This window comes from Gopherus flavomarginatus, chromosome 8 (genome assembly GCF_025201925.1).
Source record: "Gopherus flavomarginatus isolate rGopFla2 chromosome 8, rGopFla2.mat.asm, whole genome shotgun sequence".
Lineage (NCBI taxonomy): Eukaryota > Metazoa > Chordata > Testudines > Testudinidae > Gopherus > Gopherus flavomarginatus.
In genome coordinates, this window is record NC_066624.1 from 109,625,066 (window position 1) to 109,642,326 (window position 17,261).

At 46.4% G+C, this 17,261-nt stretch overlaps 1 long non-coding RNA gene across 1 annotated transcript; it reads left to right on the forward strand.

Moving 5' to 3' along the window:
* The first annotated feature begins 2,690 nt into the window (after nt 1–2,690).
* Nucleotides 2,691–17,261, forward strand: LOC127056937 (uncharacterized). Its single transcript, XR_007775957.1, has 5 exons — nt 2,691–4,472; nt 11,449–11,528; nt 11,684–11,751; nt 13,803–13,911; nt 14,984–17,261. It is a non-coding gene; the product is annotated as an uncharacterized LOC127056937 (long non-coding RNA).

Sequence of the window (17,261 nt, forward strand, 5' to 3'; positions counted from 1 at the left end):
AGAGAGAAATGGCATTGGTTACGGCTGAGCTGATTTCACAGTGCTGATCTTCCAGTTATTCTGCCCTGCAACAGTCCCTCTATCCCAGGCGTGCCCTGCTCCTGCCAATTGTGCTGACCTGCCAAGTGAAGGAGTGATGAGGTCAGATGCCCACCTGGGACTAGACAGAGCCCTCCAAACTCACTTCATTGTGACCTAGATCAAGTGTCACAGACTCCCTGCCGTATTCCTGTGTGCATGCAGCACAGCTGGGGTGCATGTCTCCCAAATCTGCACCTTAACTATTTCCTCAAGAGCTTACATTTTATGGGCAGCAATTGCATCCTTATTTTGACTATACTTCATCTAGTGCAGTAGACTCCTTATAAGAAATGGAAAGGGAGGTGGATATTTTTGCGGTTTTTAAAATTAAATAGGCAGCTAGAGTTGATTTTAAATTATTATGAAGAACGAGTTTAAGCTTTGTTGTAACGTGCGTTGTTTGCCTGGACTGCTCAAGACCTAAATGCTTGTGTAGTAGGAACTCTTTGAGTCTCACGCATCCGATGAAGTGGGTATTCACCCACGAAATCTCATTCTCCAAAACGTCTGTTAGTCTATAAGGTGTCACAGGACTCTTCGCTGCTTTTACAGATCCAGACTAACACGGCTACCCCTCTGATACTCTTTGAGTTGGCTTCTTAAATCACTTCCTGCTATTTCACGTCTGATACTCCTTGATGAAACATAGGAGCCTTGTCTTATAACAGGCTTATTCAGAGTGATACAAGCTATGAAAGTGAGATCTTGGAAGAGTGTTGTTGTTTTCATAATGTAATAAAAATACTAGAATGATAAATAATAATAAATAGTGTGTAATAAGCATGTCATGAAAACTAATTTTGTATTTCCAAGATCACTCCTTTTATAATTTATACTCAGGTAAAGGAGAAAATCCCTGGAAATATTCATTTTTAGGAGGGGGTTCAAGAGACTTGACATTTTAGTGAAAGGGGTTGACAGGTTGTTAAAGTTTGGGAACCATTGATCTAGTGTCTTTGTTTGCACTGATTTCTGCATGCTCCGGGTACTTCTATAGCTTCCCAAAGAGCATCGGGTATTGCATATTATTCATTTCTCAGAAATAATAAAGAAGCAGGCGTGTGACGTTGCGCTCCATAATGTTTTATGGAAATATGCATATGAGTGTGAATATGATGTAACTGGAATATGCTTTATGCAAAACATCTCTTGTAAGGTATCATAACAAAGATTATAACCTGCTGAATATATTCCTCTTATTTGTATGCATGTATCATTCTTGTATCTGAAGCTAGAAATATGAAGTATAACGCTGAGGTCCTATTGTAATTATGCAAAGTGTGGGCCATTAATGGTGATTTAGAAGCTTGAGGGCTCTGGTTGAGTAGGACAATCGGTTGTTAGTGGTTTATTTACCTGCAAGCCTCCCTGTGTACGTGTTGGCCAACTCAGAAAGCAGGGAGGCTGGGGTCTGACAGTGACATGTGACATGATACTGGAATCCATCTTAATCCTTGTACTTTTCCACTGGTGAGGTGGGGGTGGGGACAATCGCAGACAAAAGATTCCTGCCTTGTGCCAAAGCTATAAAAGCTGGTGGAGCAGGACAAATAGGGCTGCCAGTCATGAGAAAACCCCTGCTTAGTACCTGAGATGTCTGCTGGAACTAACAAGGACTGTACCAGGGGAAAGGATCGGGCCCAGACTAGGAAGGAGTCTAGTCTGTGAAAGAAGCTAATTGGAACATCTCTGAGGGTGAGATTTACCTGTATTCAGTTTCTTATGTATTAGGCTTAGACTTGTGTGTTTTGTTTTATTTTGCTTTGTGACTTACTTTGTTCTCTCTGTTCTTACTTGAAACCACTTAAATCCTGCCTTTTATACTTAATTACTCATTAATTAACCCAGAGTAAGTATTAATACCTGGGGAGGGGGGGCAAACAGCTGTGCATATCTCTCTATCAGTTTTACAGAGGGTGGACAATTTATGAGTTTACCCTGTATAAGCTTTATACAGAGTAAAATGGATTTATTTGGGGTTTGGATCCCATTGGGTGCTGGAGACAGGAAAGCTGCTGAGCTGTTTTCAGTTAAGTCTGCAGCTCTGGGGGCACAGACCCTGCAGCAGGCTAGTGTGTCTGGCTCAACAAGGCAGGGTTCTGGAACTCCCAAGCTGCAGGGAAAATGGGCTCAGAGGTAATCTGAGCACATCAGGCGACAGTCCCAAGAGGATCTCTGTGACTGAACCTGTCACAAGGGGGGCGTATGTGGTCATGTCATGAGCATTTCATGTCATGTGCATTAATGTTAGTCATCTCGAGGTGAAAGGCAGTCAGGCCCCGGGAGATCTTTGGGAATTCTTTGTTTCCTGGATTGCAGGAATTGTCTCAATTTGTTGATACAGCTCCTAGCACAACAGGATCTCGCTCCTTGATCGGGAGTTCACTGCACTGCTGTCATACAAATAACACTAATATGCCAGTCCCATATCTTTTATGGTTATACAATTTAGGCAGGGCACTTGTCGAGCCAGCAAAGCAAAATATTATGCTAAACTAAACCTTGCATTAGGCGATCCAAGCAGCTTCCTATCAGACCAAGACAAACCGCACAGACGGTTAGAACTGTAGAAGGAGAACACACAGTTATTTCTGCCCAGAGGCCGCACATGCACAGTGTCCCCTGCACAGGAAATTGCTTCATTCACAGAGCGAAGCACCTGAATTGCCATCTGCAACAGTCTCTTCTTTAGCTGGAACAGGATGTGGCTCTAAACGAAATACAGGCGAGCGGGCTGTGCAATGGGCTGAGGTTCTTTTTCTGAGGTCTGGGAAGCTCCAGCTACTGCAGCCATGGGTGCCCTGAACAGAGCAGAACCTCAGCTGCATGCAACAGGGGGGAGCTCCCACGGGACTGCAGCCCTGTCTTCAGTGGGATTTTAGCTTCTAGAGTAGCTGTGCTGCAGCAACCCTCCAGTGTAGATACACTTTACATCAGCTCAGCATGATTCCAAGCCAGTGCAAACCCCCATGCACAAATGCAAGTTGTGTCCACACACGGGGACTGCACAGGAGGCTCAAACCTTAGTGCACTTATGGCTGAAAAGCGAGGTCAAGAGATGCATTCCTGCAATGCTGCACAGTGTTAGCTGGTTCAGGAGGAGTGAAAGGAGTTTGCTGCTGTGAAATGCCTGCGCTTACTGGGTTTCAAGGGCAAATGCAGGATGAATAATCCTAGTTTGTAGAGTGTGGGCTGGGTATGTGGACATGCCTAGGCTTGTTTCGTGTTCATTTGCTTTCAGTGTATCTGGGTGCCTTTCTGAGCTGTTACATCAGATGCTTTAATGATCTCCAGCAGAGGAGAAGAAAAGTAAAGACCATCAGCAGCTTTTCTCATTGCTGGTGAAGTGTAGGGAGCAAAGCTTAGGTACCACATGATGTGAGCAGTGACTGAGACAGCTGCCCCACGCCAGCCTGCCATCGTGGCTCCATCTAAGGCTGAGAGACTAGCTCAGGGTCCATTCACATTAAGCCTCAGTCTCCCCTCTGAGCCTGCCAGCAAGGGAGCTAACTAGTGCCCGTTGTAGCAGTGGGTTTGTGATGGGCATGTAGGTGCCACTGACTAGTCCTGCTGACCTGGGCTGAATCTGAACCTGTGACCACGGGCAAAATCTCATTCCCAGCCCCTGAATTCCCCAGCCCGGAAATAAAGGGCCATGGTCCTGCTTCTTTGTCTTTGAGAGAAGAAGGGCAACCACACGCATTCCGCCCCAGCTGGCACCAGGCTGGGCAGAGGCCTTAGAGAAGGATGTTTTCTAGCGATGGTGAGAAGATTTCGCCAGCTTGCTAGGACTAGGATCTGAGACAGCACTCCCTGTGGGTAATTCACATGCATAGCTTCTCCGGTCGGAAGGGAGCATTTCGATCATCAGCTCCGACCTCCTGCGTCACACAGGCTGTAGGACTTCCCTGAATTCCTTCTCATTTTATCAACAGCCATCTTGGCTTAAAAATTGCCCATGGTGGAGAATCCACAACGACCCTTGGTAAATTGTTCCAGTGGTTAATTGCCATTGGTGCTTATTTCTAGTCTGAATTTGTCTAGCTTCAGCTACCAGCCTTGTTAGACCTCTGTCTGCTACATTAAAGAGCCCCCTATTACCAAACTTCTGTTACACTTGTAGGTACTCATAAACTATGATCTAGTCACCCCTTAACCTTCTCTTTGTTAAACTCAACAGGTTGAGCCCCTGGAATCTTTCACTATGAGGCAGGTTTTCCAATCTTTAATCATTCTTGTGGCTCTTCTCTGAATCCTCTCCACTGTATCAACATCCTTCCTGAAATGTGGACCCCAGAACTGGACAGAGTATTCGAGCAGTGGTCGCCCCAGTGCCAAATCCAGGGGGAATATGATAACAGGAAGCTTTCTAGTATTTGCTGCCGGTGAAGGTGTAATAACCTTAGTCCCAGATTTGGACCTTAGCGTCCAAAATATGGGGGTTAGCATGAAAACCTCCAAGCTTAGTTACCTGCTTGGACCTGGTACCTGCTGCCACCACCCAAAAAATTAGAGTGTTTTGGGGCACTCTGGTCCCTCTGAAAAACCTTCCCTGGGGACCCCAAGACCCAAATCCCTTGAGTCTCACAACAAAGGGAAATAATCCTTTTTCCCTTCCCCCCTCCAGGTGCTCCTGGAGAGATACACAGACACAAGCTCTGTGAATTCAAACAGAGTGAATCTCCCTCTCTGTTCCCAATCCTGGAAACAAAAAGTACTTTCCTCTTCACCCAGAGGGAATGCAAAATCAGGCTAGCCACTTCAACACACACAGATCTCCCCTGATTTCTTCCTCCCACCAATTCCCTGGTGAGTACAGACTCAATTTCCCTGCAGTAAAGAAAAACTCCAACAGGTCTTAAAAGAAAGCTTTATATAAAAAAGAAAGAAAAAATACAAATAGTCTCTCTGTATTAAGATGACACAATACAGGGCAATTTCTTAAAAGAATATTGAATAAACAGCCTTATTCAAAAAGAATACAAATCAAAGCACTCCAGCACTTATATTCATGCAAATACCAAAGAAAAGAAAACCATAGAACTTACTATCTGATCTCTTTGTCCTTACACTTAGAAACAGAAAACTAGAAAGTAGAGCTACTTCTCCAAAGCTCAGAGAAGGCAGGCAGTCAGAAAACAAAGACCTTAGACACTCAATTCCCTCCACCCAAAGTTGAAAAAATCCGGTTTCCTGATTGGTCTTCTGGTCAGGTGCTTCAGGTGAAAGAGACATTAACCCTTAGCTATCTGTTTATGACACGCCCCCCAAATTGCAGACAGTGGGGAAGCTCACTGGCGGCGATTTCCTTCTAGAACTTGAAAATAAACAGATTAATACAACACATACACCTTTACATATACTCCTAAGTATATAACTAACAGACTTCTACATTTTAAAAACACTTTTTAACTACTGAATTCTGGGAAACTCTCACGGGAGAGTGCATCAGCTACTTTGTTAGAAGCTCCTGTGATGTGTTGAATTTCAAAATCAAAATCTTGGAGAGCCAAACTCCAACGAAGAAGTTTCTTGTTGTTCCCCTTGGCAGTATGAAGCCACTGTAGTGCAGCATGGTCAGTTTGTAGTTGGAACCGCCGTCCCCAAACATATGGGCGTAGCTTTTCCAGGGTGTACACAATGGCATAGCATTCCTTTTCACTGACTGACCAGTGACTTTCCCTCTCAGACAGTTTCTTGCTGAGAAACACGACAGGATGGAAGTTGTGATCTGTTGCTTCCTGCATGAGCACTGCTCCTATACCACGCTCAGATGCATCCGTGGTTACTAGGAATGGCTTGTCAAAGTCCGGGGCCCTGAGCACAGGGTCAGACATGAGCGTTGCCTTAAGTTGGGTAAAGGCCTTTTGACACTCATCAGTCCACTTAACTGCATTTGGCTGGGTCTTTTTGGTCAGGTCGGTCAGTGGGGCAGCGATTTGGCTGTAGTGTGGTACAAATCGCCTGTAGTATCCGGCCAAGCCTAAGAAGGATTGGACCTGTTTCTTTGACCTTGGGACAGGCCACTTTTGGATAGCATCCACCTTGGCCTGTAGGGGGTTTATGGTTCCTCGACCCACCTGGTGCCCCAGGTAAGTCACTCTGTTTTGGCCTATTTGACACTTTTTGGCCTTAACAGTTAGTCCTGCCTGCCTGATGCGCTCAAAGACCTTTTCCAGGTGTAGTAGGTGTTCGGGCCAGGAGTCTGAAAAAATGGCCACATCATCGAGGTAGGCAACTGCAAATTCTGCCAGTCCAGCTAGTAGACCATCTACCAGCCTCTGGAAGGTGGCGGGTGCATTTCGAAGGCCGAAAGGAAGGACATTGAATTCATACACCCCCGCATGGGTGACGAATGCTGACCTCTCCTTGGCAGGTTCATCTAGCGGTACTTGCCAGTACCCCTTGGTTAAGTCTATTGTAGAGATGAACTGGGCACGTCCCAACTTTTCCAATAGCTCATCGGTACGTGGCATTGGATAGTTGTCCGGACGAGTTACAGCATTTAGCTTACGGTAGTCCACGCAAAAGCGTATTTCCCCATCTGGTTTGGGTACCAGAACCACTGGAGATGCCCATGCACTGGAAGATGGGCGGATTATACCCATCTGTAGCATGTTCTGGATCTCCCGTTCTATAGCAGCTTGGGCATGAGGAGACACTCGGTAGGGTGGGGTTCTGATTGGGTGAGCATTACCTGTATCAATGGAGTGGTATGCCCGTTCAGTCCGTCCTGGGGTGGCTGAGAACAATGGGGCGAAGCTAGTGCACAGCTCCTTGATTTGTTGCCGCTGCAGACGTTCCAGGGTGGTTGAGAGGTTCACCTCTTCCACGCCACCGTCTTTTTTTCCCGTCGTAGTAGACACCGTCAGGCCACTCAGCGTCCTCTCCCTGGACTGTAAACTGACAAACCTGTAAGTCTCTGGAATAGAAAGGCTTGAGAGAATTAACATGGTACACTTTAGGCTTTAGTGAGGAATTGGGAAATGCTATGAGGTAGTTTACAGCTCCCAGGCGCTCTTGGACCGTGAATGGCCCTTCCCATGATGCTTCCATCTTATGGGCCTGTTGCGCCTTCAAGACCATAACCTGGTCTCCTACCTTGAAGGAACGTTCTCTGGCATGTCTGTCATACCAGGCCTTTTGCTCTTATTGAGCATCCTTTAGGTTCTCTCTAGCAAGGGCTAAAGAGTGTCGGAGGGTGCTTTGTAGGTTGCTTACAAAGTCCAGAATGTTAGTTCCTGGAGAAGGCGTAAACCCCTCCCATTGCTGCTTCACCAACTGTAATGGCCCCTTACCCTCGTGACCATACACAAGTTCAAATGGTGAAAACCCTAAACTGGGATGTGGTACAGCCCTGTAGGCAAACAGCAACTGCTGCAACACTAGGTCCCAATTATTGGAGAATTCGTTGATGAATTTTCGTATCATGGCCCCCAAAGTTCCATTGAACCTTTCAACCAGGCCATTGGTTTGATGGTGGTACGGGGTGGCAACCAAGTGATTCACCCCATGAGTTTCCCACAGTTTTTCCATGGTCCCTGCCAGGAAATTAGACCCTGAATCTGTAAGGATGTCGCAGGGCCAACCTACTCTGGCAAAGATGTCTGTTAGGGCCAGGCACACAGTGTTAGCCCTGGTGTTGCCTAGAGCGACTGCTTCTGGCCATCGGGTAGCAAAGTCCACTAAAGTCAGTACGTACTGCTTTCCTCTGGGCGTCTTTTTTGGGAAAGGGCCCAGAATATCCACAGCTACTCTCTGAAATGGGACCTCAATTATGGGGAGTGGCTGGAGAGGGGCCTTGACCTGGTCTTGAGGCTTACCCACTCTTTGGCATACCTCACAAGACCGGACATACTTGGCAACGTCCTTGCCCATCCCCTCCCAGTGGAAGGACTTCCCCAACCGGTCCTTGGTTCTGTTCACCCCAGCATGGCCACTGGGATGATCATGGGCTAAGCTTAAGAGCTTCCCCCGGTACTTAGTTGGAACCACCAACTGTTTTTGCGGCTGCCATTCTTCCCGGTGTCCACCAGAAAGAATTTCCTTGTATAACAGTCCTTGGTCTATAACAAACCGGGATCGATTAGAAGAGCTGAGAGGCGGTGGGGTGCTCCGTGCCGCCGCCCAAGCTTTCTGAAGGCTGTCATCCGCTTCCTGCTCAGCCTGGAACTGTTCCCTTGAGGCTGGGGTCACCCGTTCTTCCTCAGACTGTGGACTTGGGCTTGGTCCCTCTGGAAGCGATGTAGGTGATGGGGTTGTTTCCGTTGCTGGTGTACCGCTCTCCGCTGGTGCACCTGAGGGTATTTCAGGCTCTGGCTGAGCCTTTTGGGTATGGCTGTCTTGTGCTTCTGCCAGTTTTGGCTCGCTGGCGCCCTCTGGCGTTGAGTTTGAAGATGTAGTTGCACTTGCTGGTGCTGGTTGCTGTTCCAGTTCCGGGCCTGGGACTGGAGATGCTGTGGCTGTTTCAGTGGTAGGCATGGAATCCGGGTCCACTACCTCTGTCTGGGTCTCTGGTAACACAGACGGGGCCTCTGTGGACGGTTCAGGAACAGGAATGGGTCTGGAAGCTTGCCTGGTTTGGCTACGTGTAACCATTCCCACTCTCTTGGCCCGCCTCACCTGGTTGGCCAAGTCTTCCCCCAGTAGCATGGGGATAGGATAATTGTCATAGACTGCAAAAGTCCACATTCCTGACCAGCCTTTGTACTGGACAGGCAGTTGAGCTGTAGGCAAGTCTACAGCTTGTGACATGAAGGGGTAAATTGTAACTTTGGCCTTTGGGTTGATGAATTTGGGGTCAACGAAGGATTGGTGGATAGCTGACACTTGTGCCCCCGTGTCTCTCCACGCAGTAACCTTCTTTCCGCCCACTCTCAAATTTTCCCTTCGCTCCAAGGGTATTTGAGAGGCATCCGGGCCTGGGGATCTTTGGTGTGATGGTGGTGTAATGAATTGCACTCGCATGGTGTTCTTGGGATAGTTGGCCTTGATATGTCCCAGTTCATTACACTTAAAGCATCTTCCATCTGATGGGTCACTGGGCCGAGGTGAGTTACTGGAGACTGGTGAGGTTGAAGGGTAGGGTATCTGTGGCTTTACTTGGGTGGTATGTGGGGTCTTTGGCTGTCCTCGGTTGTAGGGTTTATGGTCTGTGTGCCCCCTGGGGTAATCGTTCCCCTTGACAGTAGCTTTCTTGCTTTCTGCCAGTTCCATCCATTTGGCTCCAATCTCCCCCGCCTCAGCGATATTCTTGGGGTTTCCATCTTGTATGTACCGCGTGATGTCTTCAGGAACACCATCCAAGAACTGCTCCATTTGTATGAGGAGGTTCAGTTCTTCCAAGGTTTGAATGTTGTTTCCTGTTAGCCAGGCCTCATAGTTTTTTGCAATGTAGTAGGCGTGTTTGGGAAATGACACCTCTGGTTTCCACTTTTGGTTTCTGAAACGCCGACGGGCATGATCTGGGGTTATCCCCATCCTGTATCTGGCCTTGGTTAGGAAAAGTTTATAGTCATTCATTTGGTGCTTAGGCATTTCAGCTGCCACCTCTGCTAAAGGTCCACTGAGCTGTGACCTCAATTCTACCATGTACTGGTCTTCGGGAATGCTGTACCCAAGACAGGCTCTTTCAAAATTTTCCAAGAAGGCCTCGGTGTCATCACCTGCCTTGTAGGTGGGAAATTTCCTGTGCTGTGGAGCAATATTTGGCGCCGGGTTGTTAGGGTTGGCTGGCACAGGCAGCCCAGCTTTTGCCAACTCCAGTTCATGTTTTCTCTGTTTTTCCTTCTCTTCATTCTCTTTTTGTTGTTTTTCCATTTCTCGGTGGTGGTTTTCCATTTCTCGGCGGTGGGCCACCTCTTCTTCTTCTAGTTTTCTTTTGTGTGCTGCCTCCTTGGCTGCCTCTTTGGCTGCCTGTTCTCTTTGGTAGGCTGCCTGTTCTCTTTGGTAGGCTGCCTCTTTGATCTGTTCTTCTCTTTCTTTCATCTCCATCTCTTTTTGTTTTATTTCCAGTTGCTGTTTGTGTTTTTTCCATCTCTCGCCTGTGTTCAGCTTCTTTGATTTGTTCTTCGGCGTCAATTTTTGCCTTAGAAGTCATGGTTCCTGTTTTCTTGTGTTGGGGTGCCCTCCGGTGTTTATCTTTTGAACTGCAGGTTCTCGGTTGCCTCCTGAAGTCTGCCTAGCAACAGTGCCTTTAGCTAATCTTCAATGTCAAGTAAACCTGAAAAACCACTTTATTTGCATTCATATAGTGCTGGTATGACTCTCAATGGGAGTGCTATTGTGTGACAAAAGACTGTTAATAGTCCTTAACGACTTCTGCTTAACATGCAAGCCACAAACTGCCAGAGAGAGCAGAAAAAAAAATTTCTCTCTGGTTCCCTTTTAAAACCAAACTGTTTCTCTCTGCTAAAAAGCCCTTAGCAGAGAAACGAAAAATATAATATTTCTACTGGCTTCTGGATTCTGTCTATCTCCCACCAGCTGCCGCCATGTAATAACCTTAGTCCCAGATTTGGACCTTAGCGTCCAAAATATGGGGGTTAGCATGAAAACCTCCAAGCTTAGTTACCTGCTTGGACCTGGTACCTGCTGCCACCACCCAAAAAATTAGAGTGTTTTGGGGCACTCTGGTCCCTCTGAAAAACCTTCCCTGGGGACCCCAAGACCCAAATCCCTTGAGTCTCACAACAAAGGGAAATAATCCTTTTTCCCTTCCCCCCTCCAGGTGCTCCTGGAGAGATACACAGACACAAGCTCTGTGAATTCAAACAGAGTGAATCTCCCTCTCTGTTCCCAATCCTGGAAACAAAAAGTACTTTCCTCTTCACCCAGAGGGAATGCAAAATCAGGCTAGCCACTTCAACACACACAGATCTCCCCTGATTTCTTCCTCCCACCAATTCCCTGGTGAGTACAGACTCAATTTCCCTGCAGTAAAGAAAAACTCCAACAGGTCTTAAAAGAAAGCTTTATATAAAAAAGAAAGAAAAAATACAAATAGTCTCTCTGTATTAAGATGACACAATACAGGGCAATTTCTTAAAAGAATATTGAATAAACAGCCTTATTCAAAAAGAATACAAATCAAAGCACTCCAGCACTTATATTCATGCAAATACCAAAGAAAAGAAAACCATAGAACTTACTATCTGATCTCTTTGTCCTTACACTTAGAAACAGAAAACTAGAAAGTAGAGCTACTTCTCCAAAGCTCAGAGAAGGCAGGCAGTCAGAAAACAAAGACCTTAGACACTCAATTCCCTCCACCCAAAGTTGAAAAAATCCGGTTTCCTGATTGGTCTTCTGGTCAGGTGCTTCAGGTGAAAGAGACATTAACCCTTAGCTATCTGTTTATGACAGAAGGATTAAGAACAACAGCTAATCTACTGTGTGTCACAGGGTAAATAACCCAGTGCTCATGGCCTGTCTTCTGTCACTGTCAGGTGAGGTACAGAACATGGGGGCAAAGGAGGGGGCTGCAGTTAGCCCTGAGTTTTCATGGTTTTTTTGGTCTGTCGAGATGAGCTTGTGACATTTTTCCAGATTCTTTTTTTTTTATCTGTGGTATTTCTTTCCTGATCTCGGTTCCCTTTTCAAGTACGCCATTGCTTTGGAATAGATGATGCATGTCTTTGGGACAGCAAGTCATATGCCAAGTTTCCACAGGTGAGTCCAAGTGAAGCAGGGGGGAGCAGTGGGAATTATAAATCACCATCATTCATCTCCTGCCCCGTCTGTAGCTGTAACACAACCCTTCCACTTGCTGAGATGAACTCAGAAAGTCATCTGAGTCCTTGAGAGGGGTTCTGTGATCTTCCTTAGCACCAAGGTGCTTAGCAAAACCGCCTGCTTCATGATCTTACCTTTGTAACTGTATGTTTCCATTCTGGACTCTCTGGCCTCGGTGTTAAAACAATGCATACCATCCAACTGAAACAAAATGCTTTTCAGGATTCAGAGCTGGATGAGACAGTTATGTGACTGACATTAGCCTCTGGAGTTACAGAGCCCAAAATGACAAGAAATCTCAGCCCTCATGCTGCAGGGCGTAAGGGGATCAACAGCTGGGGCCAGGAAGAAATTCACTCACTCCCATGTGATTTAGCATTGGACATTTCAGTAGGTGCTGTATGTTCTCTTCTAAGCATATTGTAATGCTGCCGGCAGTGACTTAAGAGCGTGAATACCAGTCTCAGGGCAGACTGCCAGGAAGCAGGGCACAAACCCCAAACTGGCTGTGAGTTCTATGCTTAGATTTCACCAACCAAGTGCCAAGTGTAAATTCCTCAGGCACCATAACAGCCTTAACGTGGAATCACAGACGGTCCCCTTGGGTTCTCCAATCTGTCTCACCACCCAGGTGAACCTGCCTCTGTGATGGATGGTCCTTTACACCAAGAATCACAGCAACATTCAGGTTACTCCAAGTCCCAAAGAACCAGTCACTTATCCCAAGTCAAATGCACCTTAGATCTTACACCAAAGACAAGGCTTGTAGCCAGTCCTGTAATAAACTATGTACAGATTTATTAAGTAGGAAAATGAAATGAGAGTTATTTACAAGGTAAAAGCAGGTAATCATAGAAACACAAATGAGTTATATTCTTAAGTTTCAAAAGGTAATAGAAGCTTCTATAATCAGCAAGCTCTCTCTGTCCATTAGGGCTACCCCAGGCTAAGGACTGGGGACCTCTTGCTTGCGCCTAGAAAGCTTCAAATTCAGCCGACAAGAGGAATTCACTTGCATGACTCATCTTCACAGGCAGGAGGGCAGAACAACCAGTGTCTTTTGGCCTCTTTAATGTCTCACAATAGTCTGGTGTCGTTGAACCTTTCCTGCTGGGCAGGACATCTACCAACGCCTTCCGTCAAAGATCAGCCCATCACAGCCCATCAGCCCTAGTTAATGTCTCTTTCTTGTCTGGTGATTTACATAGTCACAGAGGCTCACAATACAACTGCTCAAATATTCCCTTACAGTACAGATGTTGTGAGTGAGATTAATGCAGGCAGCAACTGATAAGCATTCAGTAAAGTCTAAACACTTTCATATCATTCTAACCCCTATTTTAACAATACTAGCAGGCAGGTGAGCTGGCTGATTCCAGCTCTGAGGCTGTCAGGGCTCCATTGAGACATGAGGACTTTGGCATGAGCTGGCCCCTGCTCTGCCAGCGTCACACTTGTTGTGCTGGGCAGGGCAGTTTTAAAATTTCTTCTTACATTAAGAAAGACAGGAAACGTGGCACTTGATTGGGTACTGCTCTGAAGTGGAATCTCCACTGGCTGTTAGCAGTACAGTGCCTATGACACACAGGTGAATAGTTCTGATTCTATCCAGTAAAGGACGTGGTGCACCTGCCCACTCTTTCTCTAGCTGGTTCGTTACATTACATTCCTGCGGTGATCTGAGAGAAAACAGAAGGCTTGACTGCTAGGCCAGGAGTTTCCTGCTAACCCTGCCAGACTAAGCATGGCACAGTGAACAAATGGGCTTGGGTAACTTTTGGACAACACTAATAACTCACTTGGTTTGTCTGTTCTGTACCTTTGGAAAAGCTGTTGTGAAAAAAAGAGCTGTTTTTCCTGGCTTCCTCTGAATGCTAGTGCTGAGCACTTACTGAATGCTTTCCCTCTTCCACTTGCTGCGGCAGGATTAACTAATGAAATCCTCACGATACTCCAGGTAACTCAGTGCTATTATCCTCATTTTACAGATGGGGAAACCGAAGCACAGATCAATGCTATGATACGCACGAGGCCACAGATGGAGACACTGTCAGAGTGGAAGTAGGACTCAAGGGCTCATCTGTGGTGTTTATGGAGGTACAAGGAGGCAGCCCATAGTATCATCTGTTCATTAGGGGTGTATATCATCTCGAGTGTCCTAGGTAACGAGTAACAGATTAGGACTGCAGCTTTTATGAATCAATTGCCTAAATCACTTGTCATTCAAGATTGTAATGTCTTGCTGGCTGGGAAGCTCTGCAAATGATCTCTCATCACCTAAGTGAGGCGAGAGCTGCACTGCACTTGAGAGCAGGGGGTAGATGAAAAGCGGTGTGCACTCACTGTTGCTTTTTGGAATATGCTAACACACAACTGTACGTGGTATCAGATCACTGCCAGGCCCAGAGCATTGTGCTCTCTCTAAAAGAGTGGAGATCAATCAATCAATCGAATGATTACATGCCATTTTAATCACTCTATTTTTAGTGCTGATGGGCCAGGTCATCAGCTAGTGTAAATGGGTGTAGCCCCATTGATGTCAGTGGAGAAATGCCAGTTTGCACCAGCTGAGGATCTGGCTCAGGCTGCCAAACAGAGGTGAATTTTTCACTCTACTGTGCTTCAGCCATGAAAATTCTCTTGGTGAAAATGGTAAAAATGTGCTGTGATGACTTTGGGGGTGAATTACTTCTGAAGAAATGGGGTGTGTGGAGGGGCATCATTCCTTTTTGCTGATTCTCCCTTTACAGTATTTGGAGTGCTTTGGGGGCACCTTTAAAAAAAAAATCTTCAGCATTTTGATCTGAAGCCTCCTTGTCAGAGCAGACTATACAAATAAAATGCAAACCAAATAAAACGCCCCCCTCGCCAGCCCCAGTTCATCTACCTTGTATGTTTTTTACTCCATCACTCTCAAGAAATAAAACCATCAGCCCCAACATATAATATTTCAGGTGGCAAAGGAAGAAAAAGGCTCTTCTGTTTTTAAACAAGGCATCTTTGATTCAGAGGCTGGATTTCGTTCTGAGAAATCCAAGGTGTTTAACTTTTACCGCCTCTGAGATAAACGCCCTCCTTCAAAGCAGGGAAATACTTCAGATGATTTTTTTTGCAAGTGTGACCCGAGGTATGAATGTATCGATTTCAAGCATTGCCTCTCCCTCCTCAGGATCTAATGAGAGACCTTGCAGTGACCACGTTTGTGTTTTAAGGACACAGTGCCTTCAGGATGCTGCGAAGCTCCTTGCTAAATGTGCTGGCGGTTTCATTGCAGACAGGAGTAGCACGATACAGGAAATGGGCTTCTGAAGGAAAAGCAAACAGAGTTTACCAGGGAGGAAAACCAAGGAGGAATTCCAAACTGTTTGTCGGGGTTTGGAAACCGTGATGCCATCAGAGTCTTCCTCAGTGGGTCTGCCCTGGAAAGAAGGGAGAAGGCTGGAGCAACAAGAGAGCCTCTTGTAGGCCTGATGTTTGCAAGCCTCCTGATCTACTCACTGAAGCTCTCTTACCTGCTACCGGAAGAGACTAATCATGAGCAGTCTCTGCAGCTCACACTAGATCAGGTGCAGCAAAGTCCACTGTGGCTCTGTCTACACTTGGAAAAGGACCCCAAATCAGCTTCCTTGCCCTCCCTCCACTGTGTGTTGGGCAGGGTTCAGCTGCTAGTATGGATGGGACCAAGCTAATCTAAACATCATTCTGGAAAGCACGATTGAGACCACGTTTCAGACAATGAGCTCTATAGAAGGGCAAAGGATATTATCCTGGACATACACAGCCTAGCTCATTGCAATGTGAATTTAGGATCATGTAAAATGTACATTCAGCTTTAAGAAAAGGCATTAGAAAGCGGTTGGATTTCATTGCTCACCGCCTACCTGTGCGGCTGTTATCATTTGCCAGACACCCATGTGCTAGTTCCATATGTCTACACAGCAAATCCAGGAGTGATTGTCCCACCGGTCGGCATACCTGTGCTGGCTTTAATCTAGCTGGAGTGGGCAATAATAGGAAAGCAGGGATGGCCACCTCAGTGCAGACCTGCCTGGTACCCTGGCTCTGTACTCAGCCTGTGCTGATGTCTGCTCCATTGCATCTTCATTACCACTGTTACCCGCGTCAGCTAGATTAAAGCCTTGTGCTACCAGCACACCTCCCAGTGTTTGACAACCCACAGACAAATAAAAGGGACAGGGGCTGACCGTGCTGGAACCCAGTCCTTCAAACATTTCTCATGGGCGTAACTGAAGGATGGGACTTGGACTTCAACGTGAGGCCTCACATACTTCAATAGGAGTGTGTTTGCAGGATCGGGGCCTTAGCAGAGACGTGATGAGACAAGGAAAGAGACACAGGGAGGAAACAGGCCACACAACAGCACCCAAGATGGGGAGGCTGTGGTGGAGAGACTCCCCACTACAGAGGGATTAACGAGATCCATGTCAATATAGCTAGGAGAATTCACCTAGGAAACTTGTCTCAGTTCTCTGAGGACAGGACAAAGTGGCACCACATGGATGAGTGAGGAAAAACCATCTGAGGATGAAAAGACGCAATCCCAGAAGCATCGGTACTGAAGTATTTTCAGATGAGCAAAGAGCTTCAGATCTCAGTCGACAGGCACTCCTGTGGGCCAGGATTATGTGGGGGTTGAACCCCCATCACAGGGAAGCTGCTGGGGTCTCCTGACTCCAGCATCTACCCTTACAGGGGCCATGTCGGAAACATGGGTTAATGTGACATTATTGATATAATCTGGGACCATATAGAACATGGTTGCAACCAAGGTCCTGTAGTGGCACCAAATCTTATGTAAAGGGGGTCATATAAGGTGTCTAAGACCAGGTTATGGGTTGCTGGTTATAATTATGCTGTCTAAATGTATGTATCTTTTTGTGATTGAAGTTATAAGTATTGGCTCTATACTGTCTGTATTTCAAACTTGTGCTGTGCTTATGGGAAACATCCCAGACAAGTTGGTGTTAGCTCTGCCTAGCCTGCTTGATGGCCCATTAAGGACCATCAGCTACACAACTGACCCACTGAAAGAAGGCAGATACGCCTTGTAACTCAGCAAAGTATGCAGGGACATGCCCATGTGACTCCAGACTCCATTTTGCTGTTATTTTCCACAGTAAGGACAAAGAGGTTCTTACACCTGGAAAAGCCTATATAAGGCTGATGCCTCATCTCCATCTTGTCTTCAATCCTGTTTCTACCTCTGGAGGGACTTTGCTACAAACTGAAGCTCTGAACAAAGGACTGATGACCCATCCCAGCTGTGGATGTACTTCAGAGACTTGATTTGAACCTGCAGTTTACTCCATCACTGCTACAAGCCTGAACTAAGAACTTTGCCATTACTGTATGTAATTGATTCCATTTAACCAATTCTGGCTCTCATCTCTATCTTTTTCCTTTTATGAATAAACCTTTAGATTTTA